This window comes from Hyla sarda, chromosome 6 (assembly GCF_029499605.1).
Source record: "Hyla sarda isolate aHylSar1 chromosome 6, aHylSar1.hap1, whole genome shotgun sequence".
In the NCBI taxonomy this organism is placed as follows: domain Eukaryota; kingdom Metazoa; phylum Chordata; class Amphibia; order Anura; family Hylidae; genus Hyla; species Hyla sarda.
In genome coordinates, this window is record NC_079194.1 from 240,286,786 (window position 1) to 240,299,511 (window position 12,726).

A 12,726-nucleotide genomic window follows, 5' to 3' on the forward strand; every position below is an offset into this window, starting at 1 on the left:
TATGCTTGTGAATTTGTATGCCCCCAATACCAGGCAAAGTCTCTTTCTGAAAAGACTATTCAAATTAATTGCGGATGTGCGGGAGGGGGAGGTGCTCGTTTGTGGAGATTTTAATTCAGTACCCAATCCTTGTATAGATTTATCTAAATCTGATGGGAAACGTTCATTTTATTTAAGCGATAGCCTTAAACGTAATGATTATTTTGATGCATGGCGTATCCTACACGCTTCAGAACGCGACTTTACCTACTATTCCCCCCGCTTCCGCTCTTACTCAAGAATTGATTTTATTCTAGTGTCCAGGGGGCTTCTAGACAGGATGGAAAAAGCGGAGATTGGCGAATTAACGTGGTCAGATCATGCGCCTACTATGTTAACGCTTATAGATACCAAACCCCAGCACAGCGACTTTGTCTGGAGAGCTAACTCTCATATAATAGCGCACACAAAACATAGCAAAACTATAGAAGACTCCCTTACGGAGTATTTTCAATTGAATTAATCCTCCAAGGTGACCCCTACGACTGTGTGGATGGCGCATAAAGCAGTTATAAGGGGCGACTTCATTCATTTAGGTTCCACTCTGTACTGGAATCTTCACACAAAACCAATCCCCAATCAGAAGTCTTTTCCAGACTAATTACTGCCTGTACCAAATTACGCCAAATACTCCACCAGTTTGAAATAGATTTACGGAAGTCTAAGTTTCGCTTCTATACTCAGGACAACAAACCAGGCTCTTTATTAGCTAGGAGACTAAAGCCCTCCCTGGCCAAAAGTAGAATAGCAACCTTAATACACCCAGTTACGAAAAAAACAGTGCTCTCACCTAGAGAAATAGCCAATGCCTTCAGAGATTATTACAAAAATCTTTACAACTTGCAGCTTGATCCCCAGACGACCCAGACGACTCATTCATCTATTACCTCCTTTCTGCAGTCTGTACATCTTCCTCGCCTTTCTGACTCTGCCTTACAATCCCTCAATTCTCCTTTTTCTCTGTAAGAAGTACTGTCCGCTATAAAATCTTTACCTTCACATAAAGCCCCAGGCCCAGACGGACATCCGAACGAATACTTCAAACCATATAGTAACATTCTAGCACAACACTTATTGACGGACCTCAATATACCAATGGATACGGGATCACTCCCACAAGAGATGTTAACTGCTCTGATAACTACCATTCATAAAACAGGCAAACCTGCAGACAGTACTACCAATTATAGGCCCCTTTCCCTGTTTAATGGTGACGTTAAGATATATGCAAAGATACTGGCGTCCAGATTGATGCCCTTGCTCCCTTCCTTAGTCGGGGCCGACCAAGTTGGCTTCATTGCAGGACGAGGGGCCCTGATAATACTAGACGTATGTTATCTCTTATCCAGTGTTGCGAGACACACAATCTCCCAGCTGCCTTCCTCACTCTCGATGCCGAGAAGGCGTTCGACAGAGTGAACTGGCGATATGCGTTTTCGGTCTTGGAGACTTTTGGCTTTTCTGGGGCCATCCTTAGCGCTATTAAAGCTCTCTACTCTAATCCAGCAGCAATGGTTTTTTCTAATGGTGCGTTGTCCGACCGGTTCACTCTGTCGAATGGAACAAGGCAGGGGTGCCCCTTTTCTTTGTACTCTCTGTAGAACCTCTTGCCCAAGCAATACGTGCTCATAACGGTATCCATGGCTTATCTGTAGGAAAGAGAGAACACAAAGTTGCACTATTCGCGGACGATATCATTTTGTCTTTGACTGACGTCTCGACTTCCCTACCCTCCCTTTTTTCTTTACTTGACGACTTTAGCAAAGTATCCTACTATAAACTCAATGTCACGATACCGGCTGGCAGGAGGTGGATCCTCTGTGCCAGAGAGGGATTGGCGTGGACCGTGCTAGTGGACCGGTTCTAAGTCACTACTGGTTTTCACCAGAGCCCGCCGCAAAGCGGGATGGTCTTGCTGCGGCGGTAGTGACCAGGTCCTATCCACTAGCAACGGCTCAACCTCTCTGACTGCTGAAGATAGGCGCGGTACAAGGGAGTAGACAGAAGCAAGGTCGGACGTAGCAGAAGGTCGGGGCAGGCAGCAAGGATCGTAGTCAGGGGCAACGGCAGGAGGTCTGGAACACAGGCTAGGAACACACAAGGAAACGCTTTCACTGGCACAATGGCAACAAGATCCGGCGAGGGAGTGCAGGGGAAGTGAGGTATAAATAGGGAGTGCACAGGTGAACACACTAATTAGAACCACTGCGCCAATCAGCGGCGCAGTGGCCCTTTAAATCGCAGAGACCCGGCGCGCGCGCGCCCTAGGGAGCGGGGCCGCGCGCGCCGGGACAGGACCGACGGAGAGCGAGTCAGGTACGGGAGCCGGGGTGCGCATCGCGAGCGGGCGCCACCCGCATCGCGAATCGCATCCCGGCTGGAGGCGGTATCGCAGCGCACCGGGTCAGTGGATCTGACCGGAGCGCTGCAGTAGCGAGAGTGTAGCGAGCGCTCCGGGGAGGAGCGGGGACCCGGAGCGCTCGGCGTAACAGTACCCCCCCCCTTGGGTCTCCCCCTCTTCTTAGAGCCTGAGAACCTGAGGAGCAGACTTTTGTCTAGGATATTGTCCTCAGGTTCCCAGGATCTCTCTTCAGGACCACAACCCTCCCAATCGACTAAAAAAAAAGTTTTCCCTCTGACCTTCTTGGAGGCCAGTATCTCCTTTACGGAGAAGATGTCAGAGGAGCCGGAAACAGGAGTGGGAGAGACAAGTTTGGGAGAGAAACGGTTGATGATGAGTGGTTTAAGAAGAGAAACGTGAAAGGCATTAGGAATACGAAGAGAAGGAGGAAGAAGAAGTTTGTAAGAGACAGGATTAATCTGGCACAAAATTTTGAAAGGACCAAGATAGCGTGGTCCCAATTTGTAGCTAGGGACACGGAAGCGGACATATTTAGCGGAGAGCCATACCTTGTCTCCAGGAGAAAAAATGGGGGGAGCTCTTCTTTTCTTATCAGCAAACTGCTTCATGCGTGATGAAGCCTGTAAGAGAGAATTTTGGGTCTCTTTCCATATGGTGGAAAGATCACGAGATATTTCATCCACAGCGGGCAAACCAGAGGGCAAGGGAGTAGGGAGGGGGGGAAGAGGGTGACGGCCGTACACCACGAAAAATGGGGATTTGGAGGAAGATTCAGAGACTCTGAAGTTATACGAGAATTCGGCCCATGGTAGAAGATCTGCCCAGTCATCCTGGCGGGAGGAAACAAAATGCCGTAAATAATCACCCAGGACCTGGTTAATTCTTTCTACTTGCCCATTGGATTGAGGATGATATGCAGAAGAAAAGTTTAATTTAATCTTGAGTTGTTTACAGAGAGCCCTCCAGAATTTTGACACGAATTGGACGCCTCTATCCGAGACGATCTGCGTGGGCAACCCGTGAAGACGAAAAATGTGTACAAAAAATTGTTTTGCCAACTGAGGCGCTGAAGGAAGACCAGGAAGAGGGATGAAATGTGCCATCTTGGAGAATCGATCAACGACCACCCAAACAACAGTGTTGCCACGGGATGGGGGTAAGTCTGTAATAAAGTCCATACCAATCAGAGACCAAGGCTGTTCGGGGACAGGCAGAGGATGAAGAAGACCAGCGGGCTTCTGGCGAGGAGTCTTATCCCGGGCACAGACAGTGCAGGCTCGCACAAAATCCACAACATCCGCCTCCAGAGTCGGCCACCAATAGAAACGAGAGATGAGTTGCACGGATTTCTTGATGCCCGCATGACCTGCGAGATGGGAGGAGTAACCCCATTTGAGGATTCCGAGGCGTTGGCGTGGAGAGACGAAGGTCTTCCCTGGAGGAGTTTGCCTGATGGAGGCTGGAGAAGTGGAGATCAGGCAGTCAGGAGGAATGATGTGTTGCGGAGAGAGCTCTACTTCCGAGGCATCCGAGGAACGAGAGAGAGCATCGGCCCTAATGTTCTTATCGGCAGGCCGAAAGTGAATTTCAAAATTAAATCGGGCAAAGAACAGAGACCACCTGGCCTGGCGAGGATTCAGCCGTTGGGCAGACTGGAGATAGGAGAGGTTCTTGTGATCGGTGTAAATAATAACTGGAAATCTTGATCCCTCCAGCAGATGCCTCCATTCCTCAAGTGCTAATTTAATGGCTAGAAGCTCTCGATCCCCGATGGAGTAGTTCCTCTCCGCCGGAGAGAAGGTCCTAGAAAAAAAACCACAAGTAACAGCATGCCCGGAAGAATTTTTTTGTAGAAGGACCGCTCCAGCTCCTACTGAGGAGGCATCAACCTCCAATAGGAAGGGTTTAGATGGGTCAGGTCTGGAGAGCACGGGAGCCGAAGAAAAGGCAGACTTGAGCTGTTTAAAGGCGTCTTCCGCTTGAGGAGGCCATGACTTAGGATTGGCATTCTTTTTGGTTAAAGCCACGATAGGAGCCACAATGGTGGAAAAATGTGGAATAAATTGTCTGTAATAATTGGCGAACCCCAAAAAACGTTGGATAGCATGGAGTCCGGAGGGGCGTGGCCAATCTAAGACGGCAGAGAGTTTGTCTGGATCCATTTGTAGTCCCTGGCCAGAGACCAAGTATCCTAGGAAAGGAAGAGATTGACATTCAAACAGACATTTCTCCATTTTGGCATAAAGTTGATTGTCACGAAGTCTCTGAAGAACCATGCGGACATGCTGGCGGTGTTCTTCTAGATTGGCAGAAAAAATCAGGATATCGTCCAGATATACAACAACACAGGAATATAAGAGATCACGAAAAATTTCATTAACAAAGTCTTGGAAGACGGCAGGGGCGTTGAACAGGCCAAAGGGCATGACCAGATACTCAAAGTGTCCATCTCTAGTGTTAAATGCCGTTTTCCATTCATCCCCCTCTCTGATGCGGATGAGATTATAAGCACCTCTTAAGTCCAGTTTGGTAAAGATGTGGGCACCTTGGAGGCGATCAAAGAGTTCAGAGATGAGAGGTAGGGGGTAGCGGTTCTTTACTGTGATTTTATTAAGACCGCGGTAGTCAATGCAAGGACGTAGGGAGCCATCTTTTTTGGACACAAAGAAAAATCCGGCTCCGGCAGGAGAGGAGGATTTGCGGATAAAGCCCTTTTTTAAATTTTCCTGGATGTACTCAGACATAGCAAGAGTCTCTGGGGCAGAGAGAGGATAAATTCTGCCCCGGGGTGGAGTATTGCCCGGGAGGAGGTCAATAGGACAGTCATAAGGCCTGTGAGGAGGTAGAGTCTCAGCTTGTTTTTTGCAAAAAACATCCGCAAAGTCCATATAGGCCTTAGGGAGACCGGTTACAGGGGGAACCACAGAGTCACGGCAAGGAGTACTGGGAACCGGTTTAAGGCAGTCCTTGAAACAAGAGGGGCCCCAACTCTTGATCTCCCCAGTGGACCAATCCAGGGTTGGGGAATGGTGTTGAAGCCAGGGTAGTCCAAGGAGAATTTCGGAAGTGCAATTGGGGAGGACCAAAAACTCAATTTTCTCGTGATGACGTCCGATGCACATTAGGAGGGGCTCCGTGCGGAAACGTATGGTACAGTCCAATCTTTCATTGTTAACACAATTGATGTAGAGGGGTCTGGCGAGACTGGTCACCGGGATGTTGAACCTGTTGACGAGAGAGGCCAAAATAAAATTTCCTGCAGATCCGGAATCCAAGAAGGCCATAGTAGAGAAGGAGAAGGTAGAGGCAGATATCCGCACAGGCACAGTAAGACGTGGAGAAGCAGAGTTGACATCAAGGACTGTCTCACCTTTGTGCGGAGTCAGCGTACGTCTTTCCAGGCGGGGAGGACGGATAGGACAATCCTTCAGGAAGTGTTCGGTACCGGCACAGTACAGGCAGAGATTCTCCATGCGGCGTCGTGTCCTCTCTTGAGGTGTCAGGCGAGACCGGTCGACCTGCATAGCCTCCACAGCGGGAGGCACAGGAACGGATTGCAGGGGACCAGAGGAGAGAGGAGCCGGGGAGAAAAAACGCCTCGTGCGAACAAAGTCCATATCCTGGCGGAGCTCCTGACGCCTTTCGGAAAAACGCATGTCAATGCGAGTGGCTAGATGAATGAGTTCATGTAGGTTAGCAGGGATTTCTCGTGCGGCCAGAACATCTTTAATGTTGCTGGATAGGCCTTTTTTAAAGGTCGCGCAGAGGGCCTCATTATTCCAGGATAGTTCTGAAGCAAGAGTACGGAATTGTACGGCGTACTCGCCAACGGAAGAATTACCCTGGACCAGGTTCAACAGGGCAGTCTCAGCAGAAGAGGCTCGGGCAGGTTCCTCAAAGACACTTCGAATTTCCGAGAAGAAGGAGTGTACAGAGGCAGTGACGGGGTCATTGCGGTCCCAGAGCGGTGTGGCCCATGACAGAGCTTTTCCAGACAGAAGGCTGACTACGAAAGCCACCTTAGACCTTTCAGTAGGAAACTGGTCCGACATCATCTCCAAGTGCAGGGAACATTGAGAAAGAAAGCCACGGCAAAATTTAGAGTCCCCATCAAATTTATCCGGCAAGGATAGTCGTAGGCCTGAGGCGGCCACTCGCTGCGGAGGAGGTGCAGGAGCTGGCGGAGGAGATGATTGCTGAAGCTGTGGTAGTAGCTGCTGTAGCATCACGGTCAGTTGAGACAGCTGGTGGCCTTGTTGCGCTATCTGTTGTGACTGCTGGGCGACCACCGTGGTGAGGTCGGCCACAACTGTCAGAGGAACTTCAGCGGGATCCATGGCCGGATCTACTGTCACGATGCCGGCTGGCAGGAGGTGGATCCTCTGTGCCAGAGAGGGATTGGCGTGGACCGTGCTAGTGGACCGGTTCTAAGTCACTACTGGTTTTCACCAGAGCCCGCCGCAAAGCGGGATGGTCTTGCTGCGGCGGTAGTGACCAGGTCGTATCCACTAGCAACGGCTCAACCTCTCTGACTGCTGAAGATAGGCGCGGTACAAGGGAGTAGACAGAAGCAAGGTCGGACGTAGCAGAAGGTCGGGGCAGGCAGCAAGGATCGTAGTCAGGGGCAACGGCAGGAGGTCTGGAACACAGGCTAGGAACACACAAGGAAACGCTTTCACTGGCACAATGGCAACAAGATCCGGCGAGGGAGTGCAGGGGAAGTGAGGTATAAATAGGGAGTGCACAGGTGAACACACTAATTAGAACCACTGCGCCAATCAGCGGCGCAGTGGCCCTTTAAATCGCAGAGACCCGGCGCGCGCGCGCCCTAGGGAGCGGGGCCGCGCGCGCCGGGACAGGACCGACGGAGAGCGAGTCAGGTACGGGAGCCGGGGTGCGCATCGCGAGCGGGCGCCACCCGCATCGCGAATCGCATCCCGGCTGGAGGCGGTATCGCAGCGCACCGGGTCAGTGGATCTGACCGGAGCGCTGCAGTAGCGAGAGTGTAGCGAGCGCTCCCGGGAGGAGCGGGGACCCGGAGCGCTCGGCGTAACACTCAACTCTTCTAAGTTTCAAATACTGCCTATTAACATGGCCCAATTGGAGATTGATGCTTTGCAACGACAGTTTATACTAGATTGGCAGACAGAATCTATAACCTATCTAGGGATAAAACTTACTGCTCCCTCTAAAAATACCTTTCATACGAACTTCCCTCCTCTAGCTGCCTCTCTCACAGCATCCTTTCTCTCTTTTTCTAAACAAATTACCTCTTGGCTGGGTCGTCTGGCGGCTTTCAAGATGCTATTTCTCCCGAAACTCCTTTACTTGTTTAGAACCCTCCCCATCGCCATCCCAAGATCCTTTTTCAATTCCTTAAATAGGGATATATATCACTTTGTGTGGGCGGGTAGAAAGCCGAGGGTAGCCCGTAAACTTATGACAACTCACCAAGATGTGGGAGGCCTTGGCTTCCCAAATATTGAAGATTACCATAGAGCCTGCATCCTGGATCAGTTTCAATACTGGTGGCTGACTAATCCCGATAAGTATTGGGTAGATATTGAATCTGAATGCTCCTCTCCCCTATCCCTCAGATCTCGCTTATTGGTGCAAACTAGTGATTCTACCCCTCCCCTTCCTCCCGCGCGTCTAACTTCTATCAATCTCTCTGACACAGTATGGAGACATTTCCTAGCGCAATCTCTGCCTAAAAGAACATGCTCCCCAGAGGACATACCCATTGACTTCCTAACACACTGCATCCCTGATCTGTCTCTACTAGCGTGGAAAGAAAGAGGGATAGCATGCATTGGGGACTTGCTTGACTCCCATGAAACTATTCACTTTCCATATTTAAGAGGTAGATATGATATCCCTAAAACTGATTTCTATAAATGTCTGCAGATTCGGAGTCTCTTCACTGATAAATTCAATCGGACTCTATTAATCCCTTCCATAATATTGCACTTTTTGCAGAATCCTGCACCTACCAAGAAAGGAATTAAAGTTTTCTACAACTTACTTAATGACAGACTGGAATCCTCTAAACTTCCCTATATGATTAAGTGGGAGAGGGAACTGGGAGAGACGTTCACCACGGAACAATGGTTGACCGCACTCAGAATGGCCAAGCTAATGTTCCGTTCTACGAACCATAGAGAGGCAGTCCTCAAGTCAATGTTTAGATGGTATTTCACTCCCTCTAGATTATATTGTATGAATACTGAGTGTACTAAATACTGCTGGCGTAACTGTGGTCAGGAAGGTACGTTATTGCATACATTATGGGGATGCCCGAAACTTGTCCCCATCTGGAATGGGGTTACCAAGCTGCTATAGAGATTTTTGGGCCAAGAGTTTATCTTAAAACCTAGTCTAGCTATTCTTCTCCTGGACCTCAATCAGATTCCCCCACACTCGTATGCTTACTGCACATGTATTAATGTCAACTAAGCTTTTGATTACAAGGAGATGGAGATCTACAGACATACCTGATTTGATGGAATTGGCAAATGTGGTAAATCTGTCATGTGGATATGACAGAATGTATGCACTAGCACACTCACATTACAAGTCCTTCCAGAAGAGATGGGCCACATGGATGGCTAGCCCCACTGTCCCCACCTTAAACCTGACTGAACCAATATTCTGTGCTATAAATTGGCTTAGGTCTCGACACACACTGTGACAATACCGGTGCTCTTTCCTGGTTTATTACCCATGTACTACCTTGTATGTTCTTTTGTCCTATTGCTCTCACTCTTAAGCTGGGAGCGATCTCGCTCCTCTACACTTTCTTTTTCGTGATGTTTTTATGCTTCTCTGACTACTGATAGATCGGACAGTCCGATAAACGGACTGATAGTTACCCTGTTGAAACGTTTGATTGTTATCTATGTGCCGCCTACTTATGTAGATGTACCCTTTGGGAACCTGCAATGTATATTGCTGTACTTATTGTTTACATTTTTTCAAAACTCAATAAAAACGTTAAAATAAAAAATAAAAAAGGACACAATGAGTGACAATGCGCAAAATTATGCATAAAAAAATAAACATAAAAAATGGGTAAAATCATTGATAAATGTCCCCCTGTGTGCCTTTGTTTCCGTTTTCCAGAGGGTTTCCTCTCATCTCAGCAGGAGTAGTAGTAGTTTAGTGCTTATTGGGGGAGATTTATCAAAACCTGTCCAGAGGAAAAGTTGCCCAGTTGCCCATAGCAACCAATCAGATTGCTTCTTTCATTTTTAACAAGGCCTCTGCAAAATGAAAGAAGCAATCTGAGTGGTTGCTATGGGCAACTGGGCAAATTTTCCTATTCACAGATTTTGATAAATCTCCCCCATTGTGTCTTTTTTCCTACTCTGCTGCTGCTGTATGTATACAGTCCTTCCTCATGTATCTAATCCCCCTCCCCCTCTACCTTAGCTGTTCTGTTTTTGGTGTAACTCCTTCCTTGCTGTGCTGCCATTTTTTTCTTTCTGTTCACATAGCACCTTGCAAAGCCACTGCATGTGTAACCCCTTCATGCCATCTATAGTACTGTACTGTGTAAATGATAAGCCTAGCATAGTGCCAGACTGTTCAGTCCAGGGCACTTTCACCACTGCAGTGTCATGGCATAATAGAAAGGAGTATGTTCTGTCATGTGATTGGTCAGGCTATAAAAATAAATTAAGGGCATGAGAAATAGCTGTTTACTATAGAGTGAACTGTCAGGGCCTCAATAACAGCCACCACTCTGAAAGGGCTATTTAGCAAAGTGCTGGTTTAAAAAAAAAATCTTTTGAAACAACAAAAACACTTAAAAGGAACCAATGAAGTCCCTGGTGACACACAGAGTAGCCCTAATACCTGACAAGTAAGGAGAACATCTGTTTTTGTTTGTCTGGTTTGTGGTTGGTATTTGTTTTTGGGTCTGGTCTGTGGTCCATATTTGAATATGGGAGCTGGTCTGGGGAAGTGTATTGATCGAGGAGTCTGTATTTATTTTGGGGTATGAAGAAAGAGGTTTAAATGCTATAGGATGGGAAGGGGATGTCCTTTATACATGGACATTTCACAAGGTCAAAAGAAAATAGTAGAGCACAATTATGTAGTTAAAGTGGACCTGTCATTTAGTTCAGTACAGATAGTACAGATTGCTAAGAGCTAGGGAGTGAAGTGCTGCACCACTCACTTATTCCTGGTCGTTCTCCTGATCAGTTGGGATCTCAGCACTAAGACCCTAAACAATCAAAACTTACTGTGACATGTAAAGTTTTTTTTAAATGACAGGGACAATTTAAAAATGTATTAAAAAATGTATTCAATCCATGCAATCTTCAAAAACATTAAAGGGGTACTCCAGTGGAAAACAATTGTTTTTAACCAACGGGTGCCAGAAAGTTAAACAGATTTGTAAATTACTTCTATTTAAAAATCGTAATCCTTCCTGTACTTACGAGCTGCTGTATACTCCACAGGAAGTTATTTTCTTTTTGAATTTATTTTCTGTCTGACCACTGTGCTCACTGCTGACACCTCTGTCCATGAACTACTCCAGGAACTGTCCAGAGTAGGAGCAAGTCCCTATAGCAAACCTATCCTGCTCTGGACAGTTCCTGACATGAACAGAGGTGTCAGCATACATCAGCTGTAGTATACAGCAGCATACAGCAGCTGTAGTATACAGCAGCTGATAAGTAATGGAAAGATTAAGATTGTTTAATAGGAGTCATTTACAAATCTGTTTAACTTTCTGGCACCAGTTGATTTAAAAAAAAAAAAATTCCACTGGAGTACCCCTTTAAATCCTCAGTCCAGAACCCCAAATTCACACCCCAGCTTTAAAAAGAAATTCAGACCCCCAAATTGATCTAGTACCAGAAATAGATTCAAGATAATGTTTATGAATACTCTCTAGATAGTCTATAGTGCTACAGACATAACTGTGTAGAAAGTCGAGATTCTGCTCCCAATCTTTACTCTGAAGCAGGGGTGTAACTATAGGGAGTGCTGACAAAACAAGTAAATCTTGCTTCATTACCTGGGGTGAATGCATGAAATTGCTGGGAGTCCAGATTGCACAGTAACACAGAACCCAGTAATGGTCCATAGGAAAATATAGTAAAAATAATATAAAAGACTTTATATGGTTTCTGCAATATCAAAACACAGGATATACAGGACCTATTCACTTCAGGCGTATGTGGCCCTTAGTCATGGCTAACAGCATAAAGGTACAACATAGGAATATAAAGGGTAGGCACTGACCAACAAACTATGATGTACAAATCATTTAAGCATGTTAGATATAAGGGGTGATGAGTATGCATACACCCCTGGGCCCTGACCGTGGGGCAATCTTCTTCACAAATTCATTGTACTGACACAAGTATGTTTGTGGTAGGCAGAGGATTGAGTATAATGTGTATTAGTATTCTAGGGATAATCGGATGGCTGGTTGTCAGTTCTTGACGCCAGGAGAATGGTACAAATCTGTATAGGTATTGATGATGATGGTTGTAGTCCTCCTGACGATTCCACTTACCACGACTCCAAGCCCTGAGAAAGAATCCTCAAAAAACAGGATTTTGGATAACACCTTTAAACTTTACTTAAAGGGGTACTCCGCTGCTCAGCATTTGGAACAAAATGTTCTGAATGCTTAGAGCCAGCTCCGGAAGCTTGTGACCTCAGCCCCGCCCCCTCATGATGTCACACCCCACCCCCTCAATGCAAGTCTATGAGAGGGGGCGTGACGTCCGTCACGCCCCCTCCCATAGACATTCATTGAGGGGGCGGGGCGTGACATCACGAGGGGCGGTGCTATGGAGTCACAAGCTCCCGGCGCCGGCTCTAGGCGTTCGGAACATTTTGTTCCAAATGCTGAGCAGCGGAGTACCCCTTTAAGTAGAGCAGGTCCAAAGAATACAGATGTCACAGACAAAGTTGCAGTAGTTTGGTTACACAGGAGTAGGTGAACCTAGGGAGCAGCCACAGTCACAGTCTGGTAGAGATTATGGGTGGTATTCATGAAAAGTGGAGTAGATGAACTCTTTTTACTCCATTAATTCATGTGGTGGAAACTGTGCACCTGCACCAAATGTATTACATGGTGCAGGGCATGACAAAAAAAGGGGATCCCCAAGAGGGTGACTGACCCAACGCTAACTCGAGCAAAATACCAAAAACAACACAATGCGTTATAAGAGTCAAAATGCTTTATTAAACAATACGCAAAAGGGCAAATAAAGCCCATGGAATGGTTAAAGACAAGTAAAAAACAACATCAGGGATGACAATCCAGTGGACAAGACAATACTGGTGGTGACTGGGGT

At 47.1% G+C, this 12,726-nt stretch overlaps 1 long non-coding RNA gene across 1 annotated transcript in view; it reads right to left on the minus strand.

Moving 5' to 3' along the window:
- Positions 1-550: 550 nt before the first annotated feature.
- The window catches only part of LOC130276854 (uncharacterized), a 29,725-nt gene continuing 17,549 nt past the window's right edge, over positions 551-12,726 (minus strand). The window contains exon 3 of the long non-coding RNA XR_008845267.1: positions 551-1,688. This is a non-coding gene — a long non-coding RNA (uncharacterized LOC130276854). The remainder of the gene's footprint in view (positions 1,689-12,726) is intronic.